Genomic DNA, 14,237 nt, shown 5'->3' on the forward strand with positions numbered 1-14,237 from the left:
GCACTCACTTGTAACTGGTCCCACTAGGGAGAAATTTGTGAGGCGTAATCAACCTTTTCATTTTTATATTCTGATTGAGAGCTGATTGAGTGCATTTTTTGGCGTTCTCTGCTAGCACAAATTTACTGTTCAAATTGTAGCTCTTGATTGGCAAGTGCAGAGATGATGTTGAACTCCACCATTTTCCGTGAAGTATTCTCTAAAAGGACCCAGCCCTGTCAGCAGAGAACAATAACTCTTTCAAAATGTCATTCTACTAGATGTGGAGCAATTTAATACTTAAGTATTTAATACAGTACAGTACTCAGCTGTTTTTTTAAACAAAAGAGCAGTAAGACATGTAAGGGAAGACACACTGGAAGTATTTTTTCCAATAGTAATATTGTTTAAATTGCTTAAAAAAACCTACATGATTTTTTTGTTGTGCTAACTGAAAACAAAGCTGATAATAAAAAGGACATCCCAATATACATAAACACATTTAGTTGGTCCCTTGAGTCAGGAAATGCTAACTTATTATACGAAGATGTGTTAACAAATTCATCTTTATTAATTTACATACAATATTTTCATTCGGCACATTTGTTAGTATTGTGTACTAATTATATTATAAAGGTCAACAGGTATTTAAAGTGTCATTAAGTAATAAATTAAACAATAATAACACAGGGAATTAACTAACACCCTAATGATGTACAGCAATGCCCCAGGCATAATTTGTAGATTTAAAAAAAGAAAGTAACAGAGCTTCAATATTATTGTGCTTTAATTGACAAGGATAACTCACAGAACTCTTTACAGATCTTTTGATGCAGTGATCTCCAAATTGTGACACATGAGTTACGTGCACTCCCGAGCCATGGCAATCTTCCCTCTAAACCTAAGCAGGTCAGTCCTATTTGCGCTTATATTTTGTGGGCCTGCTGGTTTTTAGTGCTGTTGCTTATACACCCCTATTTTTTAATACTTATTTTAATGAGTAGATATCCAATTCAAGCTCTCCAAATAGTAATGATGCAAAACCTACCTCCAATGGAGACCACAAAGAAGTACACTAGAGATTAAACCTAGTGATATTCCTAACTTAAGTATGTGTGTTAATAAGCAAGGCTTTGAAGATGTCCCAATTGTTCTCTAAATATAGTAGTTAATTCATTACCTCATCACGGGAGGGGGGTGTTTGATGGAAGCCCTCATCACGGGCTTCCATCAAACATTCACAGCTATTATCATTGAGGTGCCCTATTCATTTGATCCAATGATGGGGTGTCTGCTGAGATTTTACTCTTGTGGGATGGGGAGGTAGCCAGTTTTATTGACAGGCCTAAAGACGATCACTGAACAGGGAAGAAGAGGGACAGCCGACCCACTTCCTTTTAAATAGGAGAGAAAAACCCTTGTCAGTCAGGATGGTCTGTGGAGAAAGGCCTGGGCAGTCTATTGTAAGACTAGTGCCGACCAGGCTCATATATGCTTTATTCTGTTTCAATGCTAGACAGATCAAAGCAAGTATTAGTCAGCCTGCTAATCCAGGGCAAGGCAGCGTGGTTTATTATCTTTTCTTATTAACGAGGATGGGTTTAAATTTAGGTGAAGTAAGTGAGTTTTGACTCTAACTTTAGTCACTCAGTACGTTGTTCACCTGCTGTCTGTAAAATAAAGCAGCTTAATGATTTGTATCTGGTCTCACCTCACTAAGGTGTTTTCAATCCACTTAATAAATGATTGGATAATTACACATGAAGGCACATGTAAAAGACATGGAGTAATTTTCAACTTTGCCATCCGGGCGGTAACCTGGCAGACTAGATTGCCTGTCCAATTTTAGTTCCATTGGGGTTACTGCCCAGGCAGCGAAGTTGAAAGTGACTCCTATGATATTGAATTTGGATCACAAGGGGGTACTAATGTTACACCCCCCTCCCGGGTTACACTATTGTATGATTAGATATTGGGCAATATGGGGACACTCCTGAATGAAAGATGCAGGGACCAGCACCGCTGAACCCGATAGAATATCTAAGAATATCTTAAAATTGTAACAGTACTTTTAACTCATAACACTATGAGCAAATATCCTTTCAATTCATAACAATTCACACTCATCATAATTGATTGATTCTTGCTGGAAAAGCATTTGTGTGGATGTTAGCTGACAGGGTCAGGTTCAGCTGTGACTCTTTATGATTGAGTAGCTTGCTAACATTTGTCATCAAAGGTCACATATAATTAATGGACCCTCATGTGAGGTACTAAAGGGTAATTAGCATCTGAAACTAAACTCCAGCAAGGGGGCAATGCCTTTAGGCAATGAGGGGAGGAAATGAATCAGCACAGATAGTCTAACGTCATGGATTAATTTAGCATATTGTTTATTAATACAATAACTGAAAACTAACAAACATATAAGCCTACAATTTCTATCTCCTCATTATGTAAGTTGTTTATACCAAAATCAGTATTGTGTTATGAAAAAATCATGTTTCTCCTAATTTTTCATACAAACATTGATGCATAGATCTGTAGCTTTATTTCCCCATAAGGTATTTTTTAGTATTCTTCTCTGGCTTCAGTAAGATAATGTAACATTTAGGGGCAAATATGCAGCCAAGAAGACCGGTGCTCGAAGAAAGAATGGCAAATATCTCTACAGCCACGGTGTACTTTCCAGGTGTAGTTATATAAGCAGGTACAAAAGTTAGCCAAACCACACAAAAGATAATCATGCTGAAGGTTATAAATTTAGCTTCATTAAAATTATCTGGTAGCTTTCTAGCAAAAAATGCCAAGACAAAGCACATGCATGCTAATAACCCAATGTATCCTAACATGCAGCTAAAGGCTGTAACAGACCCAACACTACATTCCAATATTATTTTTGCATTTTGATACTTGGTGTTTTGTGCTGGGAATGGAGGAGAGGTGACCAACCACAATATACATATTATAACCTGAATACCAGTGGCAACAAACACAATACCTCTCTGCTGTGTAGGCCCAAACTATTTCATCAAATTGTTGTTAGGTAGAGTAGCCTTAAATGCCATTAAAACAACAATTGTTTTCCCAAGAATGCAAGAAATACAAAGGACAAAGGAAATTCCAAAAACTGTGTGCCGCAACATACAAGACCAGACCGAAGGCTGCCCAATGAATGCAAGAGAGCATAAGAAACAAAAAATTAAAGACAATAGGAGAAGAAAACTCAGTTCAGAATTGTTAGCCTTTACAATGGGAGTGTTTTTATGAGACAAGAGCAATGCTGCAACAGCTATCGTGATGCAAGTACCAAACATCGCGACTGTTGTTAATGTGATTCCCATGGTGTCTTCAAAAGTGAGGAACTCAATTTCTCTTGGAATGCATTGGTCTTGGTGTTCATTGGACCAGTAACTTGAGGAGCATTTTATGCATTCAATTGAATCTGCAGAATGCAAAAATCCACAATCAGAACAATTAAAATGTTGTGCTTGTTTTGCCCATCATGTAAAAGAATTCCAATTCCATAACAAATATATGCAGGAAGGTCTATGGCCATCAGTATATTACCATTTTCTCCATGGATTCTGTTTTGTTATTACCATATAAAAGAATGCAAATGAGCCAATAATGTCACCTCCAGTTAAGTGTAGCCAATACATTATTTATATGGAAGGTTGTTCTCCGAACGGATAGTATGGACTAATGCTTTCAGTCTCTTATCTTATCGCAGAAGTTGCAGCTCGGGCTACACCACAAACCTGTTACCTTGTAGATGGTGCTACAATTCAAACTATCACCTAATACCCTTCATTCATACTCTGAGAAAGGTCAACTTCCTTAGATAACGCTGTGCTTCCCGTGAAACAAAACTTGACCTGTTGTGCAAAATATCTGGCATAGTGGGATGTCAGGATGAACAATTAAATTTTTTACCATTGGGGTACAAATTTGAAACAGCACTGAATGCCACCATACACTCCAGAGTCCACATTTTCAGGCAGACAGGGGAGGAAATGGGATGGGGATCCATTATGTTGTCTCCTAGCATAATTCAATGATATCCCAATTTTCTGTAATCATTTCCCTCAAATGGCAGAAGTGCCTGGTGAAAATTGGGCAGGCATATTTAAAGGAGGTGGCAATGAAATGGTGACATCAGATTTCCGATTTTCGCTTATTACTGCCTCCTTATAAGCTTTTTTGGACTGAGGTGGCCTTTGTGTCATAGCAACTAAATCCTGAAATGGACCCACTGTAGTCTGCATCTCTTTTGCTGTTGCTTGTGCAGCTTGGTCCTTGCTCCTTTCTGCCTGGTTTGCAGGCATTTGAGTGGATTGGCAGGATGGCATCTACGTGCTGCTAGCCTGAGCGACTACCATCATGTAAATACGTTCCTACCATGCCACTAGTATCAGGCACTCACCTTGCCCTGAAAGATAATTGTCTGTATTTCAGCTTCAATTGTTTGGAGGCCAGTAGAGGTAGGCCTGACCAATCTGATGCCATAGGCCTCTATGGCAGATGCTCAAGCTGCCCTTACTGCCCCTGTCACAGGTCCTCTGCTGCAGATGTCCCTGATTTGTCACATGTTCCAGATGGACTATAGTGCTGAGATCCATCTTTCAGGATGCCACAGAAATGAGTCGTGGTTCTCCAATTAACCCATTAAACGCTCCACATTTAATGGGTCTTCAGTCCCTGCACATATGTTTCATGCTCTGCAAGCGTACTTTTAAAAGCAAGACCATGAGAGCTGCATCCCCAGCTCTTTAGCCAAGAGATGACATCTCCTGACCCTCATGCCAGCAACATCTTCCTCCTCATGTTTCACCTACAGTTCAAGTTGACTCATGCTCTGCATATCATTGTGTGTACTCCTCCCTTGCTTCAGGAGCTCGTTAGTAACAATAAGTGCTGTTGCAGAGAAGTTTGATGAAGAAAGAAAAATGCAATTTAGTTTAATATTTTCTTAAGCTTTCAGGTTTTGATCCTTAATTGGTGCACTTACAAGAAAAGTATTTAAAATAAACCAAATAGAGGCAAAATGTAGAGTATCCTTTGCAATTGGTCAGATTAGTTGGGAAAAGTCGATGTACCTTTTGCAATTGTGACACATGGATGGTCAGCATTCAGTAAGCTGTTTTTCTACTGCCCAGGCTGCACGGAGTAAGCTTGCGTGAATGCTTAGGACAGGGCACACTAAATGAGTTGCGGTTATGAGGGTACACTTTGTGGTATGTGAATTTGGGGCAAGTACTTTGCATAAAAAGCTGTTCTGTAGCCTTACCTCAGCAACTTTCTTTGGACCTGACCTGCATCCAAGCCCCCTTGGTTGTGCAAATGGCATTTACTCTGCCTGCAATTTACTGGCGTACTTGCTGGACCAGCTGCTTTTGAGGAAGGTGTCCTCTCTTTCATACAGGACAACTCTCAATTCCTGCATTTCCTGGGTGAGGAGCTGCAGTGCTGCATCTTCAATGTGAGTGGTTCCCGTTCTAGAAGCCTCCATTTGGCAGCAATGTAGAGCTGCCAAACAAACATGTACTATAAACAGCTTCATGGGATATTTGTATTTGAATTGAATGGTTTGATTGGTCTGTTCAAAGCTCTGAGGTATAAGTTTGTCTTGTACAGTAGCGCAAAATGGGCAATAGTGAATCGGCAGCCTGTTTTGCACTCCACTCGATTTAAATTTTGCGCTACTGCACAAGATGAATTTATACCTCTTTAAGTAAGTTGTAAGATGGCTTCCCATTCAAGGACAAAGGTAGCAATCAATCAATGCATATCAGCCAGTCTGGGATGCGTATCCTCTGTAGCCGACAGGAACAGTTTGTATTAACCAATTTTAACCTGTGTATGATGTGACCAACAAGAAAGAATCTGATAAATAATCTCTCATAGGCCAGAATGCTTCATGGTTGTCACAAATGATATTTGGACGATTTTTATAATGGGCAGCCAATCCCAATGCCAGTTTTGCATCGGGTGGGGGGGGCGGTAAATTGAAAATCTGCCACTTAATGTTTCTTACTGCGCTCGCTAGTGGCAAAAATAAGCAGAGTGTAGTTAAATAAAATTGCCTGACCAACTCCACAGTATCTATTAAAAAACTCAAATTAGTGGAGTGATTTCAAGTTATTAATCTCATTTTGGGGTTATAAAAGACTCCAGTTTGCAGTTAGTGATATAACTTTGGTCCTGCATGAGATTATTGGTTTAGAATCATCTCTATTTTTTATCTATTCTGCATTTGTAATTTAATAAATTCTTATCTGCCTGCCAATTCTCACTTAATTATGCTCTTAAATCCACTCACCTGTCTGGTTGTTAATCTCACCATCAGCACATGGAATGCAGTCAAAACAGCAAATTGGCTGTCCTTTCCTGACTCCTTTTCTAGTACCTGGGGGACAGCTTTCACTGCAGAATGACTTCAACATCTGTTCATAGAAAAATGCATATTGTAGCTCATTATTATATTGGAAAAAATTCTTGTATCATTGTTTAAATGTGTTTATGAAACAATTGTAGTATCATAATATTGAGAGGATATTGCACTGGTATTGATGAATTAATGGCTTTATCTCACAAATGTGAAAGATGCATGATTCATAAATGCTGCAGCCATAAGTAAAATAAACCATCTTCAGGACAATTTACCGTGGTCTGTCCTCCACTCCAAATAATTGACTCTTCATTAATCTCAAGTTCTTGTTCTGCTCCTGAAGATACATCATATCTCCCGACATTTATATACTGAATACCGCCTTCAGTATCCAGCTGCCAGTTTAGAATATCGTACGATGCAACTACATCTCCATTTTCATCAAAGTATATGTCCTCTCCAAGTCTGCTTTTAAATTTGACTTCTTTCAGGTAATTTAGAAGCTGTAAAAAGAGATCACACATAAAATAATTTAAATAATTTAAAATGAATGATCTCTGTGCAGTTCTTCATATTAGTATATTATAATTTCCATCTGATATACACTGGACAAACAATTCTTCCCTAATTAATTGTAAATTATTTCCCAGTAATAAAATAACAAACACATTTAATGCCATTCTGTGCACTACTCAGTTGCCAATTTACCTGCCAGTTTCTAAACTGGAATGTACAAAACAAGTAACAAGTAAAAGTATGGAATCAAAAATAAATGGTACTGAGCAGCTGCTGCTCTCTTTTATCATTATTATTATTACAGAGAAGAAATGAGGCATGTTTGTCCACCAATACCACAAACAACAAATTAAACAGCTGCTGACTGCTGAAACATATCCAGGGTTTCTGCACCTCATACATTTTCTGAGCTTGGGAAGGTCTCAGGTGAAAATAGGAAGATTAACAAATTTAAAGACAAAAAATAGAAACAAATAAAAATAGACTGAAATATTGCAATGCTGTAACATAATTTTAAAATTCATTTTGTATCATAATATCACTTCAAATTACATTGCAATCCTTGCATATTATCCCTTGTTCTGTGTTTATTAATACTGAAATCTCTTAAGACATGGATAAATATCAGGCTTCATCTTTGATAAAACAAGTTCATATAGTATCAAGGATACTAATATCAATTGCTCCAATTAGTATCTCTTAAATGTTAAGTAGATAATTTTACACAGAGAATTATCTTAGTTTTGTAAAGATGTTTTGTAATGTCTAAAGTAATTCAAGATAATAATTAGTAGTATGTATACCTATTATTTTAGAAGTATAGATGCAACTTCAGAAAAAAAAATGTTCTCAGATCTGTGAGAACATTATAGAATCATAGATGCTACAGCGCAGAAGGAGGCCATTCAGACCATCGTGCCTGTGCCGGCTCTTTGGAAGAGCTATCTAACTAGTCCCACAACCTGCTCTTACCCCATAGCCCTGCAAATTTTACCCCTTCAAGTATTTATTCAATTCCCTTTTGAAAGTTATGATGTGGAGATGCCGGTGATGGACTGGGGTGGACAAATGTAAGGAGTCTTACAACACCAGGTTATAGTCCAACAGCTTTATTTGAAATCACAAGCTTTCGGAGCTTTCCTCCTTCGTCAGGTGAGTCACTCACCTGACGAAGGAGGAAAGCTCCGAAAGCTTGTGATTTCAAATAAAGCTGTTGGACTATAACCAGGTGTTGTAAGACTCCTTACTTTTGAAAGTTGCTGTTGAATCTGCTTCCACCACCCTTTCAGGCAACGCATTCAAGGTCATAGCAACTTGCTGCGTAATTTTTTTCCTCAGGTCGCCTCTGATTCTTTTGCCAATTACCTTAAATCTGTGTCCTCTGGTTACTGACCCTGGAAACAGTTTCTCCTTATTTACTCTATCAAAACCCTTCATGATTTTGAACACCCCAGTCAGATCTCCTCTTAGCCTTCTCTGCTCCTAGGAGGCCAACACCGGCTTCTCCAGTCTCTCCATGTAACTGAAGTCCCTCATAGAATCACGGAATCATGGAAAGGTTACAGCATGGAAGGAGGCCATTCAGCCCATCAAGTCCGTGCTGGCTCTATGCAAGAGCAATCCAGCTTGTCCCACTCCCCCCCCCTATCCCCATAGCCCTGCAAATTTTTTACTTTCAAGTACTTATTCAGTTCTCTTTTGAAGCTCATGATTGAATCTGCCTCCACCACCTCCAGATTCCAGATCCTAATCTCTCGCTGTGTAAAAAAGTTTTTCCTCATGTCACCTTTGGTTCTTTTGCCAATCACCTTAAATCTATGCCCTCTGGTTTTTGACCCTTCCGCCAATGGGAACAGTTTCTCTCTATCTACTCTGTCTGGACCCTTCATGATTTTGAATACCTCTATCAAATCTCCTCGCAACCTTCTCTGTTCCAAGGAGAACAACCCCAGCTTCTCCAGGCTATCCACATAACTCATCCCTGATACCATTCTAATAAATCTCTTCTGCACCCTCTGAAAGAAATTCACATTTCTCATTTGTTAATCCATACTTTTCCAAGGGCCAATTAATTTTGTCCCGGATTATTGTCTCTAAAAGTTTCCCCACCACCAACATGAGACTGACTGGCCTGTAGTTGCCGGATTTATCCCTCCACTTTTTTGAACAGGGATGTAACATTTGCAATCCTCCAGTCCTCTGGCACTACTCCCATATCTAATGAGGATTGTAAGATTGTGGCTAGAGCCTCCACAATTTCCACCTTTACTTCCCTCAGCAACCTAGGATGCATCCCATTCAAACCGGGTGACTTTTCTACTTTCAGTTGGAATAAGTTTTTTTTCTTACCAAATTGAACATTGACATAAGAATATTTTACTGCATTAAATTAAGAGGCAAGTATAAACAATGTTCTTTGCTTTTTCCTACCTGTCCTGGTTCCATGTTTAAAATATCGCCACATGTTCCATTTGTAAATGGCCCTTTTCCCGGTACACATGAAAGCAAATTGTGCAGAGCGTGTGCTACAGAATAAATTGCTTTGTATACGTTGTATAAAATTCTTAGCTGAGATACATCAGAATATGTGGTTTTTTGTTTAGTTAAATCTTCAGAGCCAGTACATAGCTGTTGAGGATATGCAGATGTACGTTGTGCCATTTTAAATGTACAGTTAAATAATATTTCCCAAAATTCTCTATCAAACACATTAGCAAGGGATTTAAAAGGCTGGAGCCTGAGGAGAAATTTTCTCAGCCCAGGAATATCTGCTCCTTGTATCGCAGTCCCTATTGTTCCCCTCATCACCGGATGAAGTTCTTTTGCCGACAGTACTCCTGAAATGATGGAAGATTCACTGGCTAACCATTGTCGACCAGTAATATTTTGCTTCACTAGCTCTTTTGCCACAGGAAAGAAATCTAAGTCACGAGCAAATATAACAATGGCTCTTGCTGAAGACATTTGTATAGTATTAACAATTTGTTGTGTCTTCGTTTTGGAGTAGATTTTGGGGATTGATTCAATAAATGCAATGCAGGCACCAGATCCTTGGATTTCAGCCCTGAATATCTGTAGTCCGTATCGACCATAGTCATCGTCACTTGCAAGAAAGCCAACCCAAGTCCAACCAAACCTTTTCGCAAGTTGGGCCATAGCCTTGACCTGATACTTATCACTGGGTATTGTTCGGAGAAACGTTGGGAACTCAAGCTTATTACTGAGACACGAACAAGTAGCATAGTAACTGAGCTGTAAAGGAAATGACAAAACACATTGTACAGAGAGCAAGATAATGTTTAAATAACATTACACTCCTGGCAATTCTTTACCCAGTATCTACAAGTAATTTATGTTGAATTACTGTTTTAGGAACAGCCCTGACTCTTATGTCTCAATAGCCAGCCTTTAGAGTTTTATTAAGGCTAAACCTATAAACAGATCAAGTATCACAGTGCATTGCTTTTTTTTAAACTATCTATTGCTGTTGTCTGGGATTAAAGAAGCAAAACGGGAAGGAGTATTCTGTCCTTTTGTTTTGTCCCGATGTCATATAAACAGACAGCATAAACTCTATATTCTCGACCTGGGAATGATATTAAGGGAACATATGTGACGTTGTTGAGAGCTCTGCATCCTTGTATTCACCACTAGAATTACTGTAGCTTTAGCTATTTCTACATTCAGTAACACCATTCAGTCTTGAAAAAAACTCTCTTTTGTTAATAGGCAACAACTACTTACATTTCTATAACATTTCTCAAGACATCTCAGAGCGCTTTACTGTGCTGAGGAAAAAGGTCGGCCATTGAGTGGAATGAAGAAAAGCAAAACAGCAAGGTTAGGACGATGAGCCCTAAGCATTGTCAAAGAAGCATTTTTAAGAGGCCTTTGAAGGCTGGAGGGAAGTAGCAAAGCAGAGTTTAGGGATGGAGTATCAGAGGGCAGGATCATAGTGGCAGAGCAGCTGCAGTTAATGGAAGAAAAGGAGCAGGGAACAAAGAGTAAACTGATATCAGAAGAGCAGAGGACGTGGGCAGGGATACACAGCTTAAGGTAAGGTGATACCATGGATTGTTTGAAGGCTAAGATGAGGATCTTGAAATCAATTTTCAGAACCAGTGAAACTTGACAAGGATGGGATGACAGGAGTATTGGACTTTGATACTGGCCTCACCATTCTGGATAACGTAACTTTTGGAGTGTGGTTGTGGAGAGGCCAGCAAGGACAATATTGGCAAAGTCAATGCTCGATAAAGGCAAAGATATGGCAGCAGTGGCCAAGTAGCCTTACTTCACAGTCTGAGTATGAGAATGCACTGCCCACTGAAAAGGTCTGCCTCAATTTTATGATGTGCTCAGGGTGGGAAACACACAAAACCTAGTAACCCCTTATGTTTCTGCCATAATGCTCTATGCTGCCAGCATACGGTAAGAATTTGCAATTTGCAGGAAAAGAGTTGGGGAACAAATTATATCACTAATAGTGTATCAATACGTCAACCACTTTTAGATGTTCATTGTTTGAAAGTTTTAATCTCCCATTTTTATTCACACTTTAACATTAAATTCTTTTTTAAGGCTGTAACTCAAAACTGTTTAAGGCCTCCAACAGTATAGTAGCAAGTAATGGAGAGCTACAGAGAAGCAAACGGGGTCTAGTTTCTTCATAAGATAGATACCTATATGTGAAATAGGTATGAATGGGTTAAATTAGTACAAATGAAAACCAAAAAGCTGGTGTAAACTGTGGGGTAGTAATTATTGTCTCTTTTCATTAGAAGGGAAATGGTCTATGAGAGGAAATAATTTCTCAGAAAATGTCAAAGCACCTACACGTACTAAATTCTAATTGATTATTTATTATCTTAACAGGGGTGTTTTATTTCAGAACTGCTACAAATGCATTAAAGAAATAATTTTAAATAGAAATTGCTGTATTCATTAAAGCACATGTAGGGAAATAAAATGTACTGTTATTTTAATCCTTTTAATTGCAAAGTTGATTTCTGTAAACTCTTACCACTAGAATCTGAAATGATGCTAACGTTCGAGATATTATCATGCACTGCGTTGAGGAAGGGTTGCCGATTATCACAGGCACATCACTGGCAGTACATCTAGAATTCGGCACTATTTCCTCCTGACCATTAACAAGAGAGATAGCTGCTCTCAGAGACATGGGGTGTTTCCCGCAGGAATCATAAATCTTGTAGCCCAGTGTGATATTTGGAAGTAGTATTGAATCTTTATTGATTTCTTCTATTGCAAAGATCATTGTTTGTGCCCAACGAAATGCTCTGAAATTGAAACTGTAAAATGCATTAGATGCAAATTGAGTGCAGTTCTTGAAAATAGTTTTAACTATTATCAAATTATCTGAAATCAAATGATTAAGCAGGAAATTAAAGCAGAAAATACAAGTTAAGAGATCCTTGGAGTTAAAATCAATACAATAGATAAAATTCTAGAAACAAAGTGACGACTTGTACAGAATTCCTACATGTATCTGATCATTTACTGTTGCGTGAAACAAATTCAAATGTTAGAATTAATGATAAATCAGTAAGGAATCTGATTAGTCCACTTAGTCAGTACATTTCCAGTACAAAATGACGTGATGTTAACAATCATCCAGTTATGTAATCACTTTGTTGCATTGTGTTAGTACGCACAATGTCTGATCTGCAACATGTATAGAATCATAGAATCGTATCATAGAATCATACAGCACAGAAGGAGGCCATTTGGCCCATCAACTGTGTGCCAGCTCTTTGAAAGAGCTACCCAATTAGTCCCACCCCCTTATTCTTTCCCGATGTGGAGATGCCGGTGATGGACTGGGGTTGACAATTGTAAACAATTTTACAACACCAAGTTATAGTCCAGCAATTTTATTTTAAATTCACAAGCTTTCGGAGGCTACCTCCTTCCTCAGGTGAACGATGTGGAAATGAAATCCTCGAAATGAAGTCGCATTTATAATTCACAGAACAATGCTTGGTGATAACAGACAGTTTTTTCAAATGCCTTGGCAACGGGCAGTTGAAAAAACTGTCTGTTATCACCAAGCATTGTTCTGTGAATTATAAATGCGACTTCATTTCGAGGATTTCATTTCCACATCGTTCACCTGAGGAAGGAGGTAGCCTCCGAAAGCTTGTGAATTTAAAATAAAATTGCTGGACTATAACTTGGTGTTGTAAAATTGTTTACAATTATTCTTTCCCCATAGCGCTGCAAATTTCTCCTTTTCAAGTATATTTCCAATTCCTTTTTGAAAGATACTATTGAATCTGTTTCCACCACCCTTTCAGGCAATGCATTCCAGATCATAACAACTTGCTACATTTTTTTTAAACAGTTTGTATAATACTTGTTCTTATTTAAAATGCCTTTTTTTCATTATAATTCTATGAACAAAAGTTTTGAACACCATCTATTGTGCTTACTGATTATTGCATGTAATGGATTCTTCTTCTTGTGGAAAATATTAACAAGTTTTTTTGGCAGATTTGTAATCATGAAAGGGATATTTTGTGGTTGTTCAGTTCTTAATCATTTTATGGTAGTCAGCATCTCAGTTTAACAGAAAATCACTTCTCAGGCTGCGTAAGCTGGTCAAACACAGAGTATATTTACATACTTCCAAGATGAATAGACACTTAAAAAGAAAATATCTTGGTTATATAATAGACACATTTTAATGATTATTATGCATTATTCCAAAAACATTTCTGGACATATATTCAGAAATATAACAGTAGTAAAGCTATTTTGGGATAACGTTTGATCCTTGTTTGCATGCAATTACCAGCAGATTACAAATTCTAAAATACTTTGATGGTTAGAAATGTTAAAGACTGCACCTTGCTCATCTGTGTAGCATCCTACGTATCCTGTATAAAAACAATATATTCAATAAGAGATAAATGATTCTTATGTTATTGCTTACCTCTCACATCCTAAGATTTTTGGTTGAGATTTAAAGGCTAGATCTTGAATAATTACTTTGGTATGAATATGGAACAGTCCACCTAGAATAATGTCACCATCCATAGACAGGTCAGGTAAATCAAAATTTTCTTGTATTTTACATGCAGCCTTATCTCCTCCAAACATACTGGTGCCTAAAGAAACCATCAGTAATAAAATGAAATGGTTATACATTATAGTACTTCATGAGAACAAAATAAACTGCTTTCATGTGAATGTCTTGTTTATATATGTATTACCATACCCAAATGTCAAATGTTTACTGAAAATTAAAATTCTAAAAATGAACAATCCCAAAAGAACCCTTTAGAAGGTGGTGGGGAATGTGTGTTGGGGTAAGGTGTTTATCATTTAT

The 14,237-nt window shown here is 37.9% G+C and overlaps 1 pseudogene; it reads right to left on the minus strand.

The window, feature by feature from the left end:
* Positions 1-2,528: 2,528 nt before the first annotated feature.
* On the minus strand, positions 2,529-13,987 carry LOC137331057 (extracellular calcium-sensing receptor-like; annotated as a pseudogene).
* Between the last annotated feature and the right edge of the window lie 250 nt (positions 13,988-14,237).

The sequence above is a fragment of the Heptranchias perlo genome, chromosome 13, assembly GCF_035084215.1.
Source record: "Heptranchias perlo isolate sHepPer1 chromosome 13, sHepPer1.hap1, whole genome shotgun sequence".
In the NCBI taxonomy this organism is placed as follows: domain Eukaryota; kingdom Metazoa; phylum Chordata; class Chondrichthyes; order Hexanchiformes; family Hexanchidae; genus Heptranchias; species Heptranchias perlo.